This window comes from Protopterus annectens, chromosome 3.part1 (genome assembly GCF_019279795.1).
Source record: "Protopterus annectens isolate FY-2018-M chromosome 3.part1, PAN1.0, whole genome shotgun sequence".
In the NCBI taxonomy this organism is placed as follows: domain Eukaryota; kingdom Metazoa; phylum Chordata; order Ceratodontiformes; family Protopteridae; genus Protopterus; species Protopterus annectens.
In genome coordinates this window covers 1,268,362,860-1,268,384,940 of record NC_056732.1, presented here as the reverse complement: position 1 = coordinate 1,268,384,940, position 22,081 = coordinate 1,268,362,860, and the positions used below count along the sequence as shown (strand labels likewise).

Sequence of the window (22,081 nt, the reverse complement as noted above, 5' to 3'; positions counted from 1 at the left end):
GACTGAGTGATAGATTGAGTACAGGTGGTAGGCATGAGACATGAGGAAGATAGGTGCTGAGAATTTGTGTCATTGGGACCTGGATTGGGATGGATGTCAGCTTGGAGTTTAATTAGCTGTCATCAATTAGTTCTCACCTTCAACATAATAAGGAACCCTTAGAAAATCCCAGCCCTAAACCAACTTCTAAACCAATATTCTGCAAATTGACCTCTACGTTCATCCAACAAAACCCTGCTCTGCATAACTAAAGCCAATAACACAGCAGGGAAAATTCTGTTCTCACACACCATTGGTAGGGAATGGAATAACCTCCCCCATCTCCTCTGCACCATCCATCTCACCTTTCAAGACATCACTAAAGTCACACCTCTTGCAATGATGGCTCTGTCCCTTTATCACATAAAATCTTTTCTGCTCTCCTCCTAACTTACCACACCTCATCTCCTCACTGCTTACCTCAGCTATTCTGTACTACTCAAATACTCTCTATCAGGAACTACTATCCTACAAACTACTTCTCATGCTATGACTCCCGAATAGCATTATTTTCCTGATTATATTCCTTCATTTTTATGCTTTGTACTACCAATACGGAATTCAATGATGTTCTTCGTCTCACATTGCTGCAGTCATAACCTGTGGGTAGTCCGTTGTCCTCGCTCGGCCCGAATACCAAAGAGTTAGGCTGGCGTCGGTCATGGTCGCCCAGAGCTGACGTCAGTACGTAGTAGTACACCAACGCCATATCCTCAGTCTTTCTTGCCGCGTGGTCCGAAGCAGCGGTTCTGAAATTGTCATTCAGACCGAAGACCAAGTTGGGCTAAGTACCCCGTTGGGGAAATTTTTGTCTTTTCTTGCCTCAGTTATCCGGATGTCAGAAAAGGTTAATAATTGTATTTCTTGTGGGAAACAAATACCTCATAGGGACTATCATTCTCTTTGTATTCCTTGCTTGGGGCCTGAACACGACGTAGTCAGGTGTCGCTTTTGTGCTAGATTTAATAAGCGCACCATTAAACGAAGATTAGACTGTGCCAGGCTTGTTTTTAACTATAACATGCCGTCGGATCCTCCGGCGCCGCTACCGCTAAAAAAAAAAAAGATAAATCTTTGAGGTCTAAACCGGATGAGTCGCCCGCTGCGGGGGACGCGGTTCTATGGAACCTCCGGTTGAACCTGTGGATCCGGCTGAGGCCTCGGCTGAATCCCAGGGGGAACCTTTACTTTTGCAGGAGTTGGCCTCTCAGGAGATAGGCCAGGCCGAGGGTGCTTCTCAGGTATCTGTAGTTCCATCCTTACAAAAGGTAATTAGGCCTTCTACCTCAGTGGCTAAAGGCCATGCTAAGGCTAAACCTTGTCTTACTGGCTCTGGCCATAGTCCCAACTCTTCAGCCTCTGTTCCTAAAAACATATGCTGAAAATGGCAGAGGACTTGATTACTTTGATCAGGGGTTCTATGCCCCCAGAGAAGAGGCCTAGGGTGGAGGCAGATTTAGAGGGAATGGAGCATTCTTCAGACTACTCTGAGTCCTCAGCTGAAAATATTCAGGATTTTCCTCCCTACTCAGATTCGGATGCAGAGGATTCCTGTCCTTCTGCTTCTCCTCCAGAGGATTTTTCCTTTTCTGAAACTTTACATTCCATGAGGGCATTTCAAGTAGGAAGGTCAGGATTTTTCAGATTCTAAAAGGCTTAGGGAATTTTGTTTTGCCACAACATAGGCCCTTGGCTATTCCCCTGTCTTAGATGTTGTACAGGATGTTTTTCTGAAGCTTCAATCCTGATTCTTTACCCCTGCTCCTGTCAAGCCAGACAGATATTACAGAGTTCCAGAAGCACATAAATATTTGTACAAGAGTCCTAGAGCTGACCCGAAACTATTATTCAAGGGAAGGGTGTCAGGGCTTCTGTGGTTAAGAATCCAGTCCCTTTGGATAAAGATTCTAGAGCGTTGGATAGGTGGGGAAAAAGTGTACACCTCTGCTACGCTAGCTATGAGGGCTTTAAATTGCCAGTTTCATATGCTGAAGTATCAGAACTTTTTGTTAGGCCAATTGAAATCTAAGGTGGATGCTTTATCTGAGGGTATAGAGTGTAAGGAATTGCAGGAGTTGGTTCATGCATCAGATCAAGTTGGAAAACATTCCTTGCAGTGTGGTTTCGATGCTCTTCAGGCTTCATCCAGGGTGGCTGCTACAGGTTCAGTTATTCGTAGACATGCCTGGCTTAAGGATCAAAATTTGTCAGAGCATGTTAAAGCTCGGATTTTGGATGCTCCTCTTCAATCAGAAGTTCTTTTTGGTTCTCCTGTGGAGTCAGTTTTGAAAAAGATGGAAGATAAGGCTAAGTCTATGCAGACGGTCAAGGAGTTTTTGCAGGTGCAGCCCCCTAAGTTTAGCAGGAATTTGCCTGCTAGAGGATGGTCCTACCCTTCTTCGGATTATCAGTCTAAAGGCAGGTCTAGACGCAGAGGCAGGGCTCACACTCAGGGTTCTTTCAGACCTAGGACTTGGAGTTCTCCTGCACAGTCTTCTGGTGAGGGCAGGGGTCAGCCAACAGACCCAATGACCTGTATCTTCAGCTGCCAGATCCTTCTTTTCTGGCAGCTCCTCTAGGAGGAAAGTTGGCACTTTTCAAACAAAACTGGCATTTGGTCACCCAGGACAAATGGGTGTTGGAAATAATAAATCAAGGTTACAAGTTTTATTTTCACACTTTTCCTCCTTTCAAAGGCATGCCAGATGTGCCACCACAACAAAGGCTGGAGGCTCAGGAACAAATTTCTTTACTTTTGCAGATGGGGGCCATCCAGGTGGTACCTCCGTCAGAAGTAGGCCTAGGGTTTTATTCCCGTCTTTTCCTAGTGCTAAAGAAAGGAAACACTTGGAGGCCAATTCTGGATTTATCCATTCTCAATACCTACCTAGACATTCCAAAGTTCAAGATGTTAACATTACAACAACTTCTACCTATGCTAGGCAAAGATCACTGGATGGTAACCCTGGATCTCAAAGAGGCCTATCTTCACATTCCTATCAGGCCCAGCTGCAGGAGATTCCTGCGATTTGGAACTGGTACTTCTCATTATCAGTTCTCTGCATTGCCCTTTGGTTTATCTACTGGTGTTCACAAAAGTTCTGGCTCCTGTAATTGCTTTCTTCAGACAGAGGGAATACAAATTTATCCTTATCTGGACGATTGCCTGATTCTTGCTTAAGACAAAGACAAGCTACTTCAACATCTACAGTATGTGATGACAGTTTTAAGGTGCCTAGGGTATTCTGTGAACGAAATAAAGTCCAGTCTAGTGCCCTCTCAGGACATGTGCTTTCTGGGTGTGAGACTGAATACAGCTTCTCAGATGGCATTTCTGACCCCGGACAAACAAAGAACTCTTCATCTATACTTCCAGCAGTTATCAGTACTGTCCAGGCTGACTGCAAGGACAGTCCTTCAAGCCTTGGGGTTCATGGCATCTTGCATTCTAGTACTTCCCAATGCCAAACTGCATATGAGGAAGCTACAATGGTATCTCAAAAGTGTATGGACTCAACACTGCCACGATTTGGACACTGTCATTCGGATAATACCTTGCATCCAGAAGGAATTCTTGTGGTGGGCTCAGGAATGTCACCTAAACAAGGGACTCTCTGTGACCCGACAAGAGACGAGTCAGATCATAGGATGCCTCGGACTTGGCTTGGGAGCACACTTCAATGGGAAATGGATTCAAGACACGTGGCCTCCCAGACTACTACATTTGCATATCAACATGAAGGAGATGTTAGCAGTCCAATTTGCCCTGATGGCCTTCAAGGACCTACTTCAGCCAGGACAGGTGTTGAGTCGAACAGACAACACAACAGTCATGTGGTACATCAACAAGCAGGGGGGAACCCATTCTTACCCTCTTTGCAGACAAGCAATGATATTGTGGGAGACTGCTCTGAGTTTGCACATCAATCTTCAAGCACGGTTTCTGCCAGGAGCACAGAACTCCCTAGCAGATGTATTGAGCAGACAAATTGTGGATCCCCACGAGTGGAAATTGGATCCTCAGGTATTCCAACAGTTGACAGTGGCTTGAGGAACTCCAGCCATAGATCTGTTCGCTTCTCCACTAAATTTCCAACTGCCAAAATTTTGCACAAAGATGTTTCACCCAAAAGCTTGGAAAGTGGATGCTCTATCTTTCAGTTGGAACAACCTTCACGTCTATGCTTTCCCTCCTCTGCCTCTCCTTCCTAAGGTACTCTTGAAAGTCAGGCGGGACAAGCCTTGCATGATTCTAATAGCACCAGATTGGCCACGTCAGCACTGGTATCCTCTGCTGAGGAGTTTAATTCAGGAGCCTCCTTGGCCTTTGCCACAGGTTCCTCACTTGTTGTCCCAGTCAAGCAATCATTTTCTCAATGTCAGGGTGCAGTCCCTGCATCTAACAGCCTGGCGTATTCTGTTTTAGAGCCTGTGGGGTCTCAGCTTCCTCAACAGGTTTTAGATGTCATTTTGGAAGCCAGGTGGCCTAGTACTAGAAAAGTTTATGCTGATAAATGGAGGAGATTTTTTCTTTGGAGCACAACAAAGGGCTTTGATGTCTCAGTACCTAATCTGAGTTTTACACTACAATACCTTACTGAATTACTAGACAAGGGTTTGTCATTTTCCTCTGTAAAGGTTCATGCTGCAGCCATTTCTGCTCACTATGATTGTGACCCTCCTTTATTTTCTCACCCTTTGTTTAAGCAATTTCTTAGAGGGCAAAAATATAAGAGCTCCTACTTCATCCTGGGATCTCAATTTTGTGTTGGAGAAGCTTACTTTACCTCCTTTTGAACCTGCAGCTACGTCTGAGTTGAAGTTTTTGTCTTGAAGACTGCTTTTTGTTGGCCATTACTTCTGCTAGGAGGGTATCTGAATTGCAGGCACTCATGGCAGTTGAACCCTTTCTGATATTCCATAAGGATAGGGTGTCTTTGCGTACTAACCCTACTTTTATGCCTAAAGTGATTTCTAATGTGGCCTTGAACCAGTCTATTCATTTGCCTACTTTTTATGCTTATCCCCAAAATAAGGGGGAAAAAGTCTTGCATTCTTTGGACTTTCACAGGCAGCTACGCTATTATTTGAGCAGAACTAAAGAGTTCAGGCAGACTCAACAGTTATTTATCTCTTTTGCTTTGGGTTCACAAGGCAAAGCTGTTTCAAAGCAAACTATTTCTAAGTGGATTGGTCATTGTATTGCTTTTTGTTATTCTCATCATGGGAAGAATGTTCCTGCTGGGATCAGACCTCATTCCACTAGGGCTACTGCCACATCCACTGCCTTTTTGAGGGGGGTAGCTACTAAGGATATTTTGGAGGCAGCTACTTGGAGTTCAGTGCACACTTTTACTAAGCATTGCCATCTTCCTCTTTATTCCAAGTCTAGGGCTGGGTTTGCCACTGCAGTTTTACAGGGCATGTTAGCAGCTCCTAATGCTTTTTAGTTTGCCAGCCTCCCTTTTCCTTTGCTTTGGGATTCTACCCACAGGTTATGACTGTAGCAATGTGAGACGAAGAACATAGTACAGTTTTGTACCTACCATAAATGTAGATGTTCGAGGATCCACATTGCCTCCTTCCCTCTATAGTTTGGGGTTGCTGCCTTTCCTTTGGGATAATTATTATTTTCTCACTGGTGGTTGTTGGGTATTTACTATTTTGGCTCTGGCCTTTCCTTTTTTAGGCCTTCTGACATCTGGGGCAAGAAAGACTGAGGATATGGCGTCGGTCATGCCCTTAAGTACTACACTGCACTGACGCCCAGCTCTGGGCGACCATGACCGACGCCAGCCTAACTCTTTGGTATTCGGGCCGAGCGAGGACAGCGGACTACCCACAGGTTATGACTGCAGCAATGTGGATCCTCGAACATCTACATTTATGGTAGGTACAGAACTGTACTTTTTGCTATCTGTATACCAAGCCAGCTCAAATCAAACTAAGGTACGAAAAATCTCCTCGATTGTATATGTGCCACTGTATAGAAATGTTCTGTCATTCGTGGATTATGTGTTGTCATATAACGACATGGAGCTCTGATTGTATATATGCCTCTGTACAGAAATTGTTTTGTCATTTGTTGTATTTGTACTGTTATGTTATGGAGCTTTTCTCTCCGGGCCTCCACTGTAAATGGACCGTGTTCCAGTCGGACTTCCCTGGTAAACAAATGTAAAATAAAAATAAATAAATAAAACAATTTGTGTAATAGAATGTAGAAGAAAAAGTCTAAGTTTATTTGTTAGTTTGTGGAATTTGGAAGCTGGGAAAATAGGATGGTGGGTGAGTAGGTGTTTGAGAGGGGAGAGGAGGGAGATTGTGTGATTGAAGAGTTGTTGGTTAATGTTACTATAAGTGTGGAATTGAGAGTGGAGTGTGGAATATGGTATTGTTGGTGATTGGATATGTGTGTGACATGGAATGAGTGGTGGGAAGTGGAAATGTAGGTGAGGAAAAGAAAGTGGAGAAGCAGAGTATTAGTAAGAACAGAATAGAGGAAGTGCATGGTATGTGGATGGGTGGAGGATTGGAGGGAAAAGAGAAGAGAGGATGGAGTAGGTAGGTGGGGATAGTGAGAATTCTGGGAAGGTGGGTGAGGATTGGTTGCGGAGTAATGGGGTGTGGTCTGGCTAGGTAAATAAGTAATGAAAGAGGGGGTGGGTGGGAATGGGGGTTGGGGAGTGGAGTGAGCCCGAGGGTTGCGAGAGCGAATGGAGTGGGTTGAACCAGAGGCTGGACTATGTGCCTTTCAGAAACAATCAGCAAGGTAAGCATGAAGAACTTGTGGGGAAACTATGTAGTACTAGGGAGAGATAAGAGTACAGGTACAGAGAAAACAGCCATCTAACTTTTGTTACAGTTGTTAGTGCTGTTAAGAGGAACAAAGTGAAGAGGGAGAAAGGAGGAATAGGGGAGGAGAACAAGAAGCTGGTAGAGGTAGGTGCTAAGAGGAGAAATACTGAGCAAGGTACTAATGGGAAAGGTGAGGGTGCAGGTTTCCACAGCCAAGGAATGGAGGAAGCTGAAAAACAGAGGACAGTGTTTAGAGATAAGAAGCACAGATGTTGTCAGAGGTCAGGAATGAGCAGAAAAGGTGCAGTTGGTACAGCTAAGGTCAAGGATAAATGGGGTTGTGAGAAAAATGGGCTAAATAATTACTGAGGAGTGTATAACAGCCTTATGTTATGGAGCAGAAAGCAAGGCCAGGATGCACCAGTATAAATACACTATTACAAACTTCACTTTAAGAAAGTACACTGCCTGTAGATATTGATACAGTTGGAACTGGCCGTTTGGCTTGAAGTCGAGTTTTACAGGAGAGGGAGGGTGTCAGATAGAGGTTAGCCACAGTTACAAATACTACCTGTAGATATTGATGCAGTTGGAACTGACCATTTGGCTTGAAGTCGGGTCTTGCGAGAGAGGGAGGGCTTCAGAAGTTAGCTGCAGTTACAAATCTAAAAAGGGAGAGAAAAACATGGGTTAGACAAAGAGAATCAGTAGGACATACAAGGCAACAAATAAAAATGCTTTACACTATAAGTAAAGATGGCATGGAGCAGGGTAAACTAGACTAACACCTAGGGACCAAGCAGATGTATGCTGTAAGAAAAGCAGTAAATGCAGTAGATTGCAATGGTGTAAGACCAGTAAGAGCCCAGTAACATTTGCATGCATCATCATCCTCTTTTGGCTGTTCCCGTTAGGGGTCGCCACAGCGGATCACCTGTTTCCATTTCTTCCTGTCCTCTGCATCTTGCTCTGTCACACCAACCACCTGTATGTCCTCTCTCACCACATCCATAAACCTTATCTTAGGCCTTCCTCTTTTCCTGGTACCTGGTAGCTTCATCCTTAGCATCTTGTTCCCAATATACTCCGCATCCCTCCTCAGCACATGTCCAAACCAACATAATCTTGCCTCTCTGGCTTTGTCTCCAAACCTTCCAACCAGGGCTGACCCTCTAATAGAATTATTCCTAATCCTGTCCACCCTTGTCACACCCAGTGCAAATCTTCACATCTTTAACTCTGCCACATCCAGCTCAAACTGCTGCCATTTTGTCAATGCCACTGTTTCCAACCCATATAACATAGCTGGTCTCACTACCGTCTTGTAGACCTTCCCTTTCATTCTTACAGGTACTAGGCTGTCACAAATCACTCTTCACACTCTTCTCCACCCACTCCATCCTGCCTGTACTCTCTTCTTCAGCTCTCTTCAACACTCACCGTTACTCTGAACTATTGACCCCAAGTATTTAAACTCATCCACCTTTGCCACCTCTACTCCTTGCATCCTCACCATTCTTCTATCCTCCCTCTCATTCACACACATATATTCTGTATTAGTCCTGCTGACCTTCATTCCTCTTCTCTCTAGAGCATATCTCCATCTCTCCAGGGTCATCTCCACCTGTTCCCTACTCTCACTACAGATCACAATGTCATCTGCAAACATCATAGTACATGGGGACTCCTGTCTGATCCCGTCTGTCAACCTGTCCATCACCATTGCAAATAAGAAAGGGCTCAGAGCTGATCCTTGATGTATAAAGGTCACAAATAATATTAATTACTGGATATAATATATATATATATATATATATATATATATATATATATATATATATATATATATATTATTTTACATTTGTTGACCGGGCTAGTCTAACTGGATACATGTCCATTTTCAGTAGAGGCCCGGGGAAATAAGCTCCTTGCAGAAAAATAACAAAAACATTTTTACTTACAATTATGTTACAGGTTAATACAGAAAGTACCATAGAGGTCTAAATACCTCCCATTTCAAAATTCAGGTACAATACAAAATGCAGATATAATATATACTATAATCTGGGGAGATAAGGTCTGGGATAAGAAGAAATAAATACATTTGTATTTACAAAGAACATTTGAAGTTAACACAGAAATTATCAAAGAGGACAGAAATACTTCACAGTGCCAAAGGCAGGTAGAATGCAAATTACAGAGAGGGCAGAATACTTTGCAGTGCAATAGGCAGGTACAGTGCAAGTTACAGGTAGAATACAGAAAGTAACAATAAAAGAGGCATATTGTGTAATTATATTAATAAAGAGTTGTCACACTATGAGTAAGCTCAGAGGATGAAACAAAGGGTAAGGAAAAAGGTAATGTGGAAAGTAAGGAAAGTAGAACTAGTTATAGGGAAGTAGTGGGTAGGCAGTGCCTGTTATGAGTAGAAAAATGATTAGTCAGGTTTAGTACAGGGGCATAGCCAGTGTGTTCTCAGGAAAAGTTTCAGTCTGTTTTTGAAAAGAGACGTAGAGGAAACTGAGGAAAGTTCACTGGGGAGAAGGTTCCAGGATTTTCCAACAGTATTACTGAAAAGAGAATCCCCAGCCCTGTTATTAGATTTAGAGTTGTTTACAAGAAGTTTTTGTGATGAGCGCAAGGATTTCAGATTATTATAGGGAATGATGAGGGTAGATAGTATAGGAGTACTTGAAGGTTGGTAAAGAGTCTTATGGGCAATGGTTAGTTGGTGGAATTTAAGCAGATTCTGAATTTCTAGCCATCCTAGCTGCTTAAGATTATAGCAGTGGTGGGTTCTGAATGGGTTGCCAGTAGCAAACTTGGCATTGTTATTGTAGAAGATTTCCAGTTTGGTGAGGTTATTTTTAGATAAATTAGTAAATATGGGTGAGGCATAGAGGAGTGTAGAGATTAGATGGATATAAGCAATAGTTATTCTGACTGTTGGTGAAAGGAATGGTTTGACTCTGTAGAGAGAGCCTAGTTTTTTGTTAAATGTTTTTATAGTATTGTTGATATTGATGTCAAAGTTAAGATTGTTGTCTATGGTGATACCAAGCAGTTTGGTAGTTGGGTCAGGTGATATGGGAGTACCATTAGTGGATGTAACTGAGAAATCTAGTGGGGTGGACTTATGAGTAGAATTGAAAAGGAGGAGTTTAGTTTTTTTGGGGTTCAAGAGAAAGCAATGTTGTGTAAACCATTGTTCTACTGTATTAAATACCTCTTGGGTAAGGGAGTGAAGTTTGGAAGTGGATGTGGCTGTGCATATAAGTGTAGAATCGTCAGCGTATTGAATGCATGTAGCTTGGGGGATTGCCAGATGAAGGTCATTGATAAATATGGAGAAAAGAAGAGGCCCTAATATGGACCCTTGAGGGACACCAATGTTAATGGGCAGGTGGGTAAATAGAGTGTTGTGCCGAAGTACTGCCTGTTGTCTGTTATCTAAATAGGATTGGAACCATTTAATAGTGAGTGCATCTAGTGACAGGGATTTTAGGATATTAATAAGCATTTGGAGATTAACCATATCAAATGCCTTGGACATATCGATAAATAGTGCAGGGGAAAGCATATTGGAGTTTTGTTTTTTGTTAATACAGTCAGTAAAGGAAAGGAGGGCAGTAGTAGTGCTGTGGGAAGGTCTGAAACCATGTTGACAGCTGGAAAGTAAGTTATTTTGGATTAGGTGGTCTAGCAGTTGCTTATGGATGCATTTTTCCATTAGTTTTGCCAAAGGTGAAAGTAGGGCTATGGGATGGTAGTTGGAGAATTCAGTAGAGTTTCCACCTTTATGAAGGGGGATAATATAGGAGACTTTCCAGATGCTTGGGATGTGTCCTGCACTAATGGTTCTGTTTATCAGAATGGAAATGGGATAGGCTATGGATTTGGCTAATTTCTGTAGATATTCAGCAGGTAGTTGGTCTGCTGAAGGAGAGCATGGTTTCAGTTTTTGGATAAGGGTAAGACTATATCTTGTAGGGACTGGTTGGAAGAGAAATGGAGGGGGGTGGGGTTGTGTTAGAGGTAGGTAAAGTGAAGTTATTAGGTGATAGGTGACTGGCAAGTGTTTGAATGGCCTCAGTGAAAAAGGTATTGAAGGCATTGGCAGTATGCTTTGGATTCTCCTGGTCTGTGCCTTGTGGGTTAGGTGTAATGGATTGTCCTGGGTGTAGTAGTTGGTTAATACTTGCCCAGAATTTTTGTGGGTTATTATGTCTAATTTGCTGGAACTGTAAGTAGTAGTTTCTTGTATCAGACTATAGCTTTTTAGTGTCATTTCTCAGGTGTCTAAAGCTTTGATGGTCTGCAGAGTTTTTTGTCATTCGCCATTTGGCCCAGTATTTATTTCTGAGGTGGATTTTTTGTTTGGTTTCTTTTGAAAGCCATGGAGCGGATTTAGTTTTAATTCTAATAGAGCGGTTTGGTGCATGGTTATCTAGAATGGCTAGGAATTTGGAATTAAAGTATTTAACAACATCCTCCAATGGGAGGTGTTTTAAGGGAGACCAGTTGCATGCTCTTAGTTCACTTTGAAAGAGATCAGGGTTAAAGTTTTTATTGGACCTAATAAACTTGAAAGTGGCTGGAATGGAGACATTGGTCTTATGCCTGATAATGTAGGTAAGTGAGTGGTCACTAATATCATCAGGGAGGGTTCCAGATTCATATGTGTGGGGATGGTTATTTATAATAATCCAATCCAAGGTACTTTCTTTCTTATTAGGCTTGTTTATCCTGGTAGGGGATGTAATGATTTGAGAAAAAACAAATAGGTTAATGTGGATGGTAGGGTGGCTGCTGCAACAACAATTCCAATCTATGTTAAAATCGCCTAGGATAATGGTTTCTTGGGGCAAGTTTTGTGATAGCCAGCAGAGGATATCTTCTATGGTGGCATTGTTATTGCCAGGAGGTAGATAGATACAGATAATAAAGATAGATTTGAAAGTGTTGAGTTGAAGTTTGGAAATAAGAATTTCAGCAGTAGAATCTACAGGTGGTTTAAAGTCATATGTGGTGATCTGTAGACCTAATTTAAATAGGATAGCAATTCCCCCGCCATTTTTTTGCTACACGGTCTGGTCTAAATATATTATATCTGGGTGGGGTGATTTCATTGTCTTTAGTTACAGGCTTTAACCAGGTTTCTGTTAAACAAAGAATGCCGAAAGAGTAGACTTCTAAGAGAGCATGGAGTTGTGAGACTTTATTATTAATGCTACGTATGTTGAGGTGGACTATGAAGAGAGAGTTTGTTGGTTGAGTAAGGGAATGAGTGTTGAATTGATTGGGATTGTGGAGTTGTGTGGTAGGAAGTGTGATTGGGCCAGGATTTGGGTGTATATCTCCATGTTTTAATGAGAGGAGTTGTATTAGAAAGGTTGGCATTGGGAATCTTCTGTATAGATTTGGAGATTTTCTGGGATTGTGATTGTAATACCTAATGTGGAGTATTCTATGAAATCTTGACAGTAGGTAGCTGGGTGTAGATGTTATGTTTACATGGTTAGAGAGTACTGGTAGGGAAAAAGAGGTAATTAGCTTATTGGGGTTATGAAGGTTTGTATATAATGAGTGGTCATAGGAGGTAAGTATGTAGGCTAAATGTAATGGTGGTAGAATAAGTAATAGAAGTAACAGGTATAAGTGTAAGTGTGTTGGGATGGATAGTTTATACATTTGGATGGATTATTAGTTAGGTGTCTTGTTGTAGGTATGGGAGTATGGTAGTTGTGGATAGGGAAAAACCAAAATTGGAGGGTGTGGTAGGAGAGATAGGGAGTGGTTAGAGAAGGATGAATAGGGGTGTGTGGCCAATGGTAAGGTAGCGTGAGAGTTATGGGTGGAGGAAAGGGTGTGGGTAATTAGTATAAGAGTAGGACCCCTGAGGTGGATGGGAATTGGGGGTAGGGGAGGGAGCGGAGTGAGCCTGCAGGGTGAACGGAGCGGGTTGAAACAGGTAGTAAAGCAGCTGGAGAAGAAACAATCAGCAGAGCTGGATACTGAAGGTAAGTTAGATAAGTCAGGAGTAGGTAAGAGCAGAGATAAGTAAGGAATCTGTGATGGAATAGGTAGTTGTAGACAGTTGAAGTAAAAGGTGAGGAGAGAGTATTAAGAGGAGGTCTAGGACTTCAGAAATGTTAAGGTAATGAAACAAGAGAACAGAGAGTATGCAGGTGGTGGAGGCTAGGATAAGGGTGCCGCCTAGTGGCCAGGTCTTCTATTGCAGGTAAGTTTGAGAGGGAGCTAGCTGGTTATAGAACTGGGAGGGGGTGACTGCAAGCAAAAGGGGTTACTGCGAAGGTTAGGAGGTAAGTGGGTAATAGTGTAGTTAAGAGAGGGAGGTAGAGGCTGCTGACTGTCCTGGCTTGGAGCGTGCTTTTGAACCCCTAAAGCTTTAGTACAATGGTTTACAATTTTACTGGCAGGATAATAGAGACCAACGACATACTTTCTTGTTTTCTTGAGACAGGATGCAGGGAATTTAGGCTGTGAGATGCAACTGCAGGGATTTGGATAGTGTCCTTTCCACAAGATAGGTTGGTTTCTAGAGACTAGTGCAGGAATAGCAGAAGAAGAGCAGGGTATTTCTTGTTTTCTTGAGACAGGATGCAGGGAATTTAGGCTGTGAGATGCAACTGCAGGGATTTGGATAGGGTTCTTTCCACAAGATAGGTTGGTTTCTAGAGACTAGTGCAGGAATAGCACAAGACGAGCAGGGTATTTCTTGTTTTCTTGAGACAGGATGCAGGGAATTTAGGCTGTGAGATGCAACTGCAGGGATTTGGATAGGGTCCTTTCCACAAGATAGGTTGGTTTCTAGAGACTAGTGCAGGAATAGCACAAGAAGAGCAGGGTATTTCTTGTTTTCTTGAGACAGGATGCAGGGAATTTAGGCTGTGAGATGCAACTGTAGGGATTTGGATAGGGTCCTTTCCACAAGATAGGTTGGTTTCTAGAGACTAGTGCAGGAATAGCACAAGAAGAGCAGGGTATTTCTTGTTATATATAAAATAAAACATCATCCAGAAATTGTAGATATGTGAATCATTTTGAAGGGAATTCAGATTTAAAAACAAGTTTTCCTTCCCATGCATATAGGACCATGTTGGCACATAATGGGGCACAACTTGCCCCCATTACCACACCCTTCAGCTGTTTATCATATTCTCCTTTAAAAGTAAAAACATTGTTTTGAAGAATAAGAATGAACTCCATCCCCACCATGACAAAATTTATCATTATTTCATTAAAATTTGTTAAGGTCCTTGTTGCTTCATAAAATAATTCTAGACTCTCATCATGTGGAATGGATGTAAATAGGTCCACAACATCAGCTGTAGAAAAACAGTAATTTGAATACCACATCTGGTTGATTTTAGTTAAAAAGTCCCAGGAGTCCTTTAACAAGTAATGTACTGGGTCAAGTGCCCTTATATACAATGGTCCAGTAATATAACCTTAAAGGAAAATAGTTATAAGGTCATCCTGATGAAAGAAAATTGCAACACCAAGGGTATAGTATATATCGCAATTTGTCACACCTGTGGCAGTTATTATATAGGGAAGACAGAAAGAAAGCTAAAAACAAGAATATGTCAACATCTTTATGAAATATCAAGCGGCAATGTTAATAATTCAGTGAACAAACATTCTCTACAGTGTCAGGACTTCACTAGATCTAAATTCAGGATTTTGGAACAGGTTTTACCAAATCCCAGAGGAGGGTGGTGGAAGCTCCATTTAGAGTTAAGAGAACTTTTCTGGATTAAAAACTAAGTTCAACTACACCACCAGGTGTTAATGAGTGCATTCCTTTAGCTCCTGTGTTAAAAAAGAATCTCTGGATTTAACATGGTATTTTCTAATGCTTTTCATATACATTTTTAACGAACATGTTTATATATTTAATGTTTTTAAGGTATAAAAGCTGTCAGTATATGTAGTGTTGTGGACAACTGTTTCTATTGCATTTGTAATCCAATCATTGTTTAATTAATCAGAGTGTAATTTGGGTCCATTATAAAAGAGGTGCTTATGAGTACAACAATTTAGTTCTGAAGATGTCTCTGTTTTTTGAGTGAGATGAAAGTGCTTAATTTTTTGGAATAAAGTGCGTTAACAAGTACCTTGGTTGTCTACGTTCTGTGGAGATATGAAGCTTATGGTGTGGATCCAGGGAATTGCCTTTTTGAGGTGGTTCTGGTAGATTTTGCTGCCAATTTTACCCGCATGGTATTGGTTTACATACTGCATTTCAGTTTGGGGAAGAGTTCTCGATGCATAGGTAACAGGTTGATCCTCTTGTAGAATGACTGCACCAAAACCAAATTTTGAAGCATCACATAAAAGAGTAACTGGCTTATGGATGTCATAGTATCTGAGAGTAGGTGGAATGGCAATTCCCTGTTTCAGGACATCAAATGCTCTCAGGTGTTCTAAACATGACCAGGATACATCTTTATGTGTCAGCTCTCTGAGTGGTGCTGATGTTTGACTCAAGTCTGAAATGAACTTGCCTAGGTAAACTTTGCAGAGCTTGAACATTGTCTGGAGCTGGCATCTCAAGAATGACTGTTTGCTTAGAAGGGTCTGGTCATAAGCCTGAACTGGCAAATAAATAACCAATATAGGTGACTTCTCATAGCCTGAATTCGCATTTCTGTGGATTGAGCTTAAGATTCACTTGACGTGCTCTTTCCAGAACTTTTCTAAGGTTTCTGTCATGCTCAGCCTCACCATTACCTCCTACTAGTATGTCGTCTACTATAATAGCACAAGGATACCCAGAAAAAAATTGCTCCATTGCATGCTGAAAGACTTGACTTGCAGAATCTATCCCAAATGGCATTCTCAAAAATTTGTACCTTCCAAATGGTTAGCAATGAAAATTTCTTGTCAAGCAAAATTTGCCAAAATGAACTCTTTGCATCTAAGACAGAAAAAACAGTGGTATTTGGCATACTGTCAACTTCCTTGACTGCACAGATTGGAGGATGAGGTCTCTTCAATGCTTTGTTCAAATCTCATGGAGCAATACATATTTTGATGTCATCTGAGCTTTTCTTATACGAGCTACCACCATGGAAGATACCCATTCAGTTGGTTCTTCAACTGGACAAATCACACCTTGTTTCACCATTTTGTTTAGCTCTGCTTTGACTCTGGTCTGCATAGCTATTGGAACTTTATGGGCTGGCCTGATAACTGGGCTGGCATCTGGGTCTAACTTTATGGAGTACACAACTGGAAGCTCGCTTAGTTTGTCTTCAGAAAGATCAGCATAGGTGTAAAAATAGACTTGGCAAAATTAGAGTATTGGTCTCTTAAGCTAACTTGGTGGACTTCCTTGTTAAATGAAAGCAGTCCCATTTTCAAACTGCTTCTGAGCCCTAATAACGACTGTACATGCCTTTTGACCACATAAAATAATAAGTCGTAATTTCTCCCAGAAGAGTACCATGAAAGCATTACTGAGCCTTTGGTTTGAATCTCTTCACCACTGTAAGCAACAAGCTTCACACAATTTGACAAATCAAGCCTTTCACCAGCACTTACTCTAGCAAATATTTATGCAGACATAACATTGCACTTTGAGCCTGTATCAACTTTGAGTTTTGTGGGTTTGCCATTTATCTGAACAGTACAAAATACTTCATTCTTGGCCCATAAATCTACTGCATTGACAGTTTCACTAAGCACTGACACACCATCAGCATACAAAGTATGGTCACGGCTTTCTAACTGATCAGCTCGTTTCTTGAAATATTCCCTTTTAATAAAAGAATGTGTGCCTTTCAATTTACAAAACCTTTTGAAATTATTCCACTTATAGCATCTGTGGCATTGTTGACCAAAAGCTAAACATTTTTCCCTTTTAGATTCATGACTTCCACCACAATTATGACAGTAAGCAATGAAACTGGGTTGGGGCCCATGCTTTGAGTTTGCTGACTCACTCTTATGCTTCACAGAGGCTGTGCGAACTCCGGAACTTGCTAGAAAGCTCTGGGATTTACCAGTAAGTGATGCAGGGGCTACAGTTGCTGCCAGCTTGGGCTGGTTTCTTTTAACTATGTGTTGCATACTATCAATGTGAGCACTAGAAGTTATTGAAAACATGCCTTTCTCATTTGTAAGCATATATATGTGCTTTTCTGTGAGCTCATATATCTGACAAATCTCAATGGCCTTATTCGTGGTTAAATCACTGTCATGAAGCAAAATCTTTCTTAAAGCATCATCTTTAATACCACACACAAGTCTGTCTTTTATCAACTCATCCCTTAAATCACATCTGCATGTTTTAGCTTTGTTTCTCAAATCAGTTATATATGCCGCAAAAGTTTCACAGGCTTTTGAACCCTTGTGTAAAATAAATGCCTTTCCATTGTAATATTCATCTGGGGGTTACAAATTTCTCTAAAGTTATATTTTAAGCTCTCAGGGTCCTCCCTTGACTCAGCCGGTACAACAATATTACAGTTTCCCCCCTCTCCTGCCAAGACAGCAGGTGCTTACACAAATGAAGGTTCCCTTTCAATGGCTTCTGACCCAGCTAAATTAAGTAGAATAAATGCTTTTGTATGATCATCTTTATCAGAAAATGCAGCCTGTATGAAAATATCGTACTCTTGCTCAAATAGTCTCCAGTTCTCTGCAATATTATTATCAAACACTAGTGCAGTGGGTTTTGAAATCTGTCTGCCATTGCCAACAAAGTATGCCCAAACACACTGAAAATATGACCCTTGTAATTATGTATGAACAAGTTGTGCTGTGAGATCTTGTAATAACATTCAAATGCACAATAAACTCTTTGAAATACTGTACTTTATGAAATATGATTTACTGTAATACTGCACAAACATGCAAACACTTCATACACTTCTTATAACTCAGATAGCCTTAATTAATATGAAAAATATGTGCTTAGTGAAAAATGAGGTAGTTTCTTTTTATTTTATTTGTTTTATGCAATTCAGACTTTATTTCAAACATTTTCCATAGTAATTCAATTATTTCTATGAATATCAGACATTTTGATTTATTTAAATATCAGTTAGAGCGCTCTGTATGCCTCATTTCATATCTTGCAAATAAGAAATAGTTTGAGCAAGTTTTAATATCTGAAATTCGTTTCTGACCTGTTTTGCGAATTATACATGCGGTAGGGATGATTCACTTTTGTATATTCCTCCAACACTAACTAGATGCCTCTCGAATTCAAATTGGAGAAATTGGAACTCTTTCTGGCAACAAGTTGTTTTTGCAATATCTTTTCTGACACCATGTCGCTCATCCCTCTAAATACAGATGACAGCAGGTGGGGTATTTTGTTAGCTGCTTTATTACATAGAAACACATCAGGTTGGATAGCAGCATCATAAAATATAAATTAACTGATTAACAGACAGACCTTACAGACATACATGCTTACATCTCAACAACTTACTACAAAATGGCAGTCAGCCTCACATGTGATCAGTATTTATACACTTGTGCAAGCCTTTAGATAACTTTTTAAAGATACATACACACACATTGATCTACAATATAGTTTATCCTAAAGATATGAATAAAGTAACAGGAGTACAGATGGTAGAGTTTTCATTTCATAGAGCAGTATGGACTAGAAAAAGGAAAGGCAGTGAAATAAAGTTTAAAAAAGGAGGAAGAAATGATGAGAGAGAAATAAATATCATGGAAAGAGCATACAACATGACCATTTTATAAACATTGGGCACAGTGGTGGGTAATATATATTCAGAAATATAAAATGTATTTAGAAGTGGAAAGATGAATAAAAGAAGAAATAAGATGAAATATAAATATATTTTACTGATTTATGAGAAAGAGATAGAACAAGAAAGTGACAAAATAAGAGGCACAGAAAAAAATGTATGAAAAGAATAGAAAAAAGTAAAAATTATGTTGTATAGGCAAAGACTTCTTTTTTTAAAATGGAAAAACGAGGAGATTCCTCTTATTTAGGAAAAGAAGTAGAATGAAAGAAGGATTGGTGGATACTATCTTAGATTGCAAAGGAGACATGAAATACAAACAAAGAAGATATTATGAAGGTGGTACAGAATTTTGTAGAGAAAGTGTATGAAAAAGAGGAATTGGATGGACAAGAAGAACGGGAAGTGAAAAATATCTCAAAAAGTAAATATTTTTGTAGAAAATTATATAACAATAGAAGAACTAGAAAAGGTGATAAAAGAAGGTAAGAAAGAATCAACACCAGGGTTAGATGGTAATACGCTATGAGTATTCTAAGGAAACAAATAAAGATGAAAAATATTTTTTTAATATTAAATCAATGAATTAAGGATGGTATAATGGATGAGGACATATGTGGTAGAGTGATAACATTTATATGGAAATAAGGATGAAAGAAAATATATAAAAACATTAGAGGACTATAACAGTAGGGAATACTGACTAAAATATTTATGAAAACCCAACAAAATGAATAGAGAAAGTACTGGATGACGTAGAAGGGATCTGTGGTACAAAAGAAAGACAGGTGAAGGAAGTAGTAGAGATGATACTGAAAGAAAATAAAGTAAGACCGATAACATGTGACATGGATGAAGCTTTTGATAAAGTGAGCCATGAAGTAATGTTTCAGATTTTAGAGGCATGTGGTATAGAAGATATCAATGTAATAAAGAATTGTTCTGAAAATTCCTAGGTATAAGTTGTGATAAATGGATGGATGGGAAAAAATAAATATTAACTCATTCAAGCATAAAATGCCTTTTTGTATACTTCCAGTCCACACCCATGCCACACCATATGTCATGCAGACCTTTTTTTGGGTCTTGCTTCTTTAACTAAGTGACTTACCAGCTTATAATAGACAGTATTAGAAAAGGCATGGAGTTATTAAAAACTGACATTATGATTTTTAGTCTAAGATGTCTTATAGTGAAGGAGTGAATCTTTGCCACTTATTATTTATATTTTCATAGTTATGTTCATAATGTCATAACTGAGAGACACCTATATTTTATTGAGAGGTAAGGTCTGAAACACAAGTGTGGGAGACAGGACAATTTCCTGTAAATGCTGAATTATATCACACTATACTGGAAATATTACTAGTTGTTTGTTAGAAATTATGAAAATAAGCAATATTTCCATAAGTACTTAATACTTTAAAAAACAAGTGACTTACAAACCATTGAATGACATTAGTTAAAACCTTACATGTTGTCAAAGAAAACTGTTGTTAATATTTGCATTGTAAGTTGCACATCTTGAGAGATATCCAGTATTATTTACTTGATAACTATGCAATTAAACATATATTTTCATATTTCTGTAAATATCTTAGCAAACAAACAATTATAGAGGAATTTCTTGTTAAGTGAGAGCTTATTTCTAGTTAATAAAAATATCTTAATATATGTCTAGGTTGTATAGTTTTTAAAATATGAAAATGTGTATGAGAAAGTCTAAAAAATCTGTAATTTGTGGGTTGTGTGCAATATAATATTTTCAGTATTTAAGACTATGAATACACTGACCATTGTCACTGCAAAGAATATTTCTTACTGATACTATTTGCACAGTTTTAATAGCTTTTATTGTTCATAAAATATCTACATTTGAGTATCTTATTCTTTTTAAGTTTATTTTTCAGAAAATGCTTTGGAATGCAAGATGTGTGTAGGCTGATAGAGGTGTAAAATTCCACACCACATAGGTGTTAATGAGTTAAGAGAGGAGTTAAAAAGAGATGCTTTCATGAGTTTGTGCTTATTTGTGGTAGTAATGAATGCAGTAGTACAGACCCATGTATATGAAATGAGATGACAGATGGAAGGAAATGTATTACCGATATATAAGTAAGGTTGTAATGAGGACTGAACAGGTGTTAAAAATGGTCTGCACTAGTTATACAACATGAGGTGTAAGGGATTTGTTGAAATAAAAAAAATACATGGGGAAATATTTCACATGAAAGGAAATAATGATTTTTGGGAGAGATATTTGGTGAATATGAAAGTGTAATAAGTTAATACATATTGTAACAAAAAATGTTACCTTGGTGGATTTTTTTAAAATTTATCATTCCAGAAAAGGATACGTGCATTGAATACTCGTGTATTAGGAAAATAGCATACTTAGGGGAATATGTATGTTTCCCACTCAAATGGAAAAAGAGTAATTAGAGATTTGTTTAGCTTTATTTAGACTCAAGGCTAAACGCAGTGAGAAGAGGGATAATTTATAACAAAAAAGAAAGTCTGAATTAAAAAGAAAAACAGTGGTTCATTTGGCAGTTATGCATTTGTTTTGGGTAATGAGAAAGATAAAAGGAGAACAAAAAGGAATAACAGGTAAGATGTTACATGAAAAAAATATTAAAAAAGTATGAGAAAAAAAGAATATGAGAGTAAAATGAAATTATGGAAGTTAAAAGTGAGCGAGAGTGAAGGGAAAAGAAAAGAATGGTATATATTGTAGAAAAAATGGTATACCCATGGAAGAAATTAAAAGAAGACGAAAAAGACAATGAAAAGACTGAAGAAAAATGTTTGAAAATTGTTATGATGCAGAAGATTTTTTGTGGAGAAATTTTATTACACAAGTTACTGGTGAAAGGGAATATGAAATATAAGGTGGCAGATAAAAGAAAATGTGTTGTTTGTACTGAAAAAAAAAACATTAGGCCAGACTCATAAAGGTTACCATAAAATGTACACTATGTGTATACTTAGTGTAACCTTTCTGAGTGAATTGACAGCACAAGGCACACATGGTGGTAACCTTAATGAATCCGTTTTTTGGGATTGCTAAAAGAATAAAGTATTTCAAGATAAGTTTAAAAAATGAATGTAAATGGGAAAGATTTAAATATGTAAATGTGACTATGGTATTATATTGGAATTATAATAAAAGTAAAGATGTGATATTTATAAATAGGATAAGGTACTATTTCTGCCAGTATGGGTACTATGGAAAAAAAGATGTGAGAATTTGTTATAGAAAAAGAAAATGGAAGAGGATGATGTATTAGCTGAAATAAGATGGTTGTGGAAAAAAGCTGGAGGGATAGTGGTAAATATAAGAGAAAAAAATGAAAGGAATAGAGTTGTTTAGTTAAGTTATTTTGTGTTCATAACTTGCAAATAATTTTAAGTAAGAATGTTAAAAATGGGAGTGGAAATAATTGTTTTTTAATGATAGAAAATGAATGCAAATGTTAATAAAG

At 39.2% G+C, this 22,081-nt stretch overlaps 1 protein-coding gene across 1 annotated transcript in view; it reads left to right on the top strand.

Moving 5' to 3' along the window:
* The window catches only part of NAPRT (nicotinate phosphoribosyltransferase), a 1,644,161-nt gene that overhangs the window by 709,480 nt on the left and 912,600 nt on the right, over nt 1-22,081 (top strand). The window lies entirely within an intron of this gene.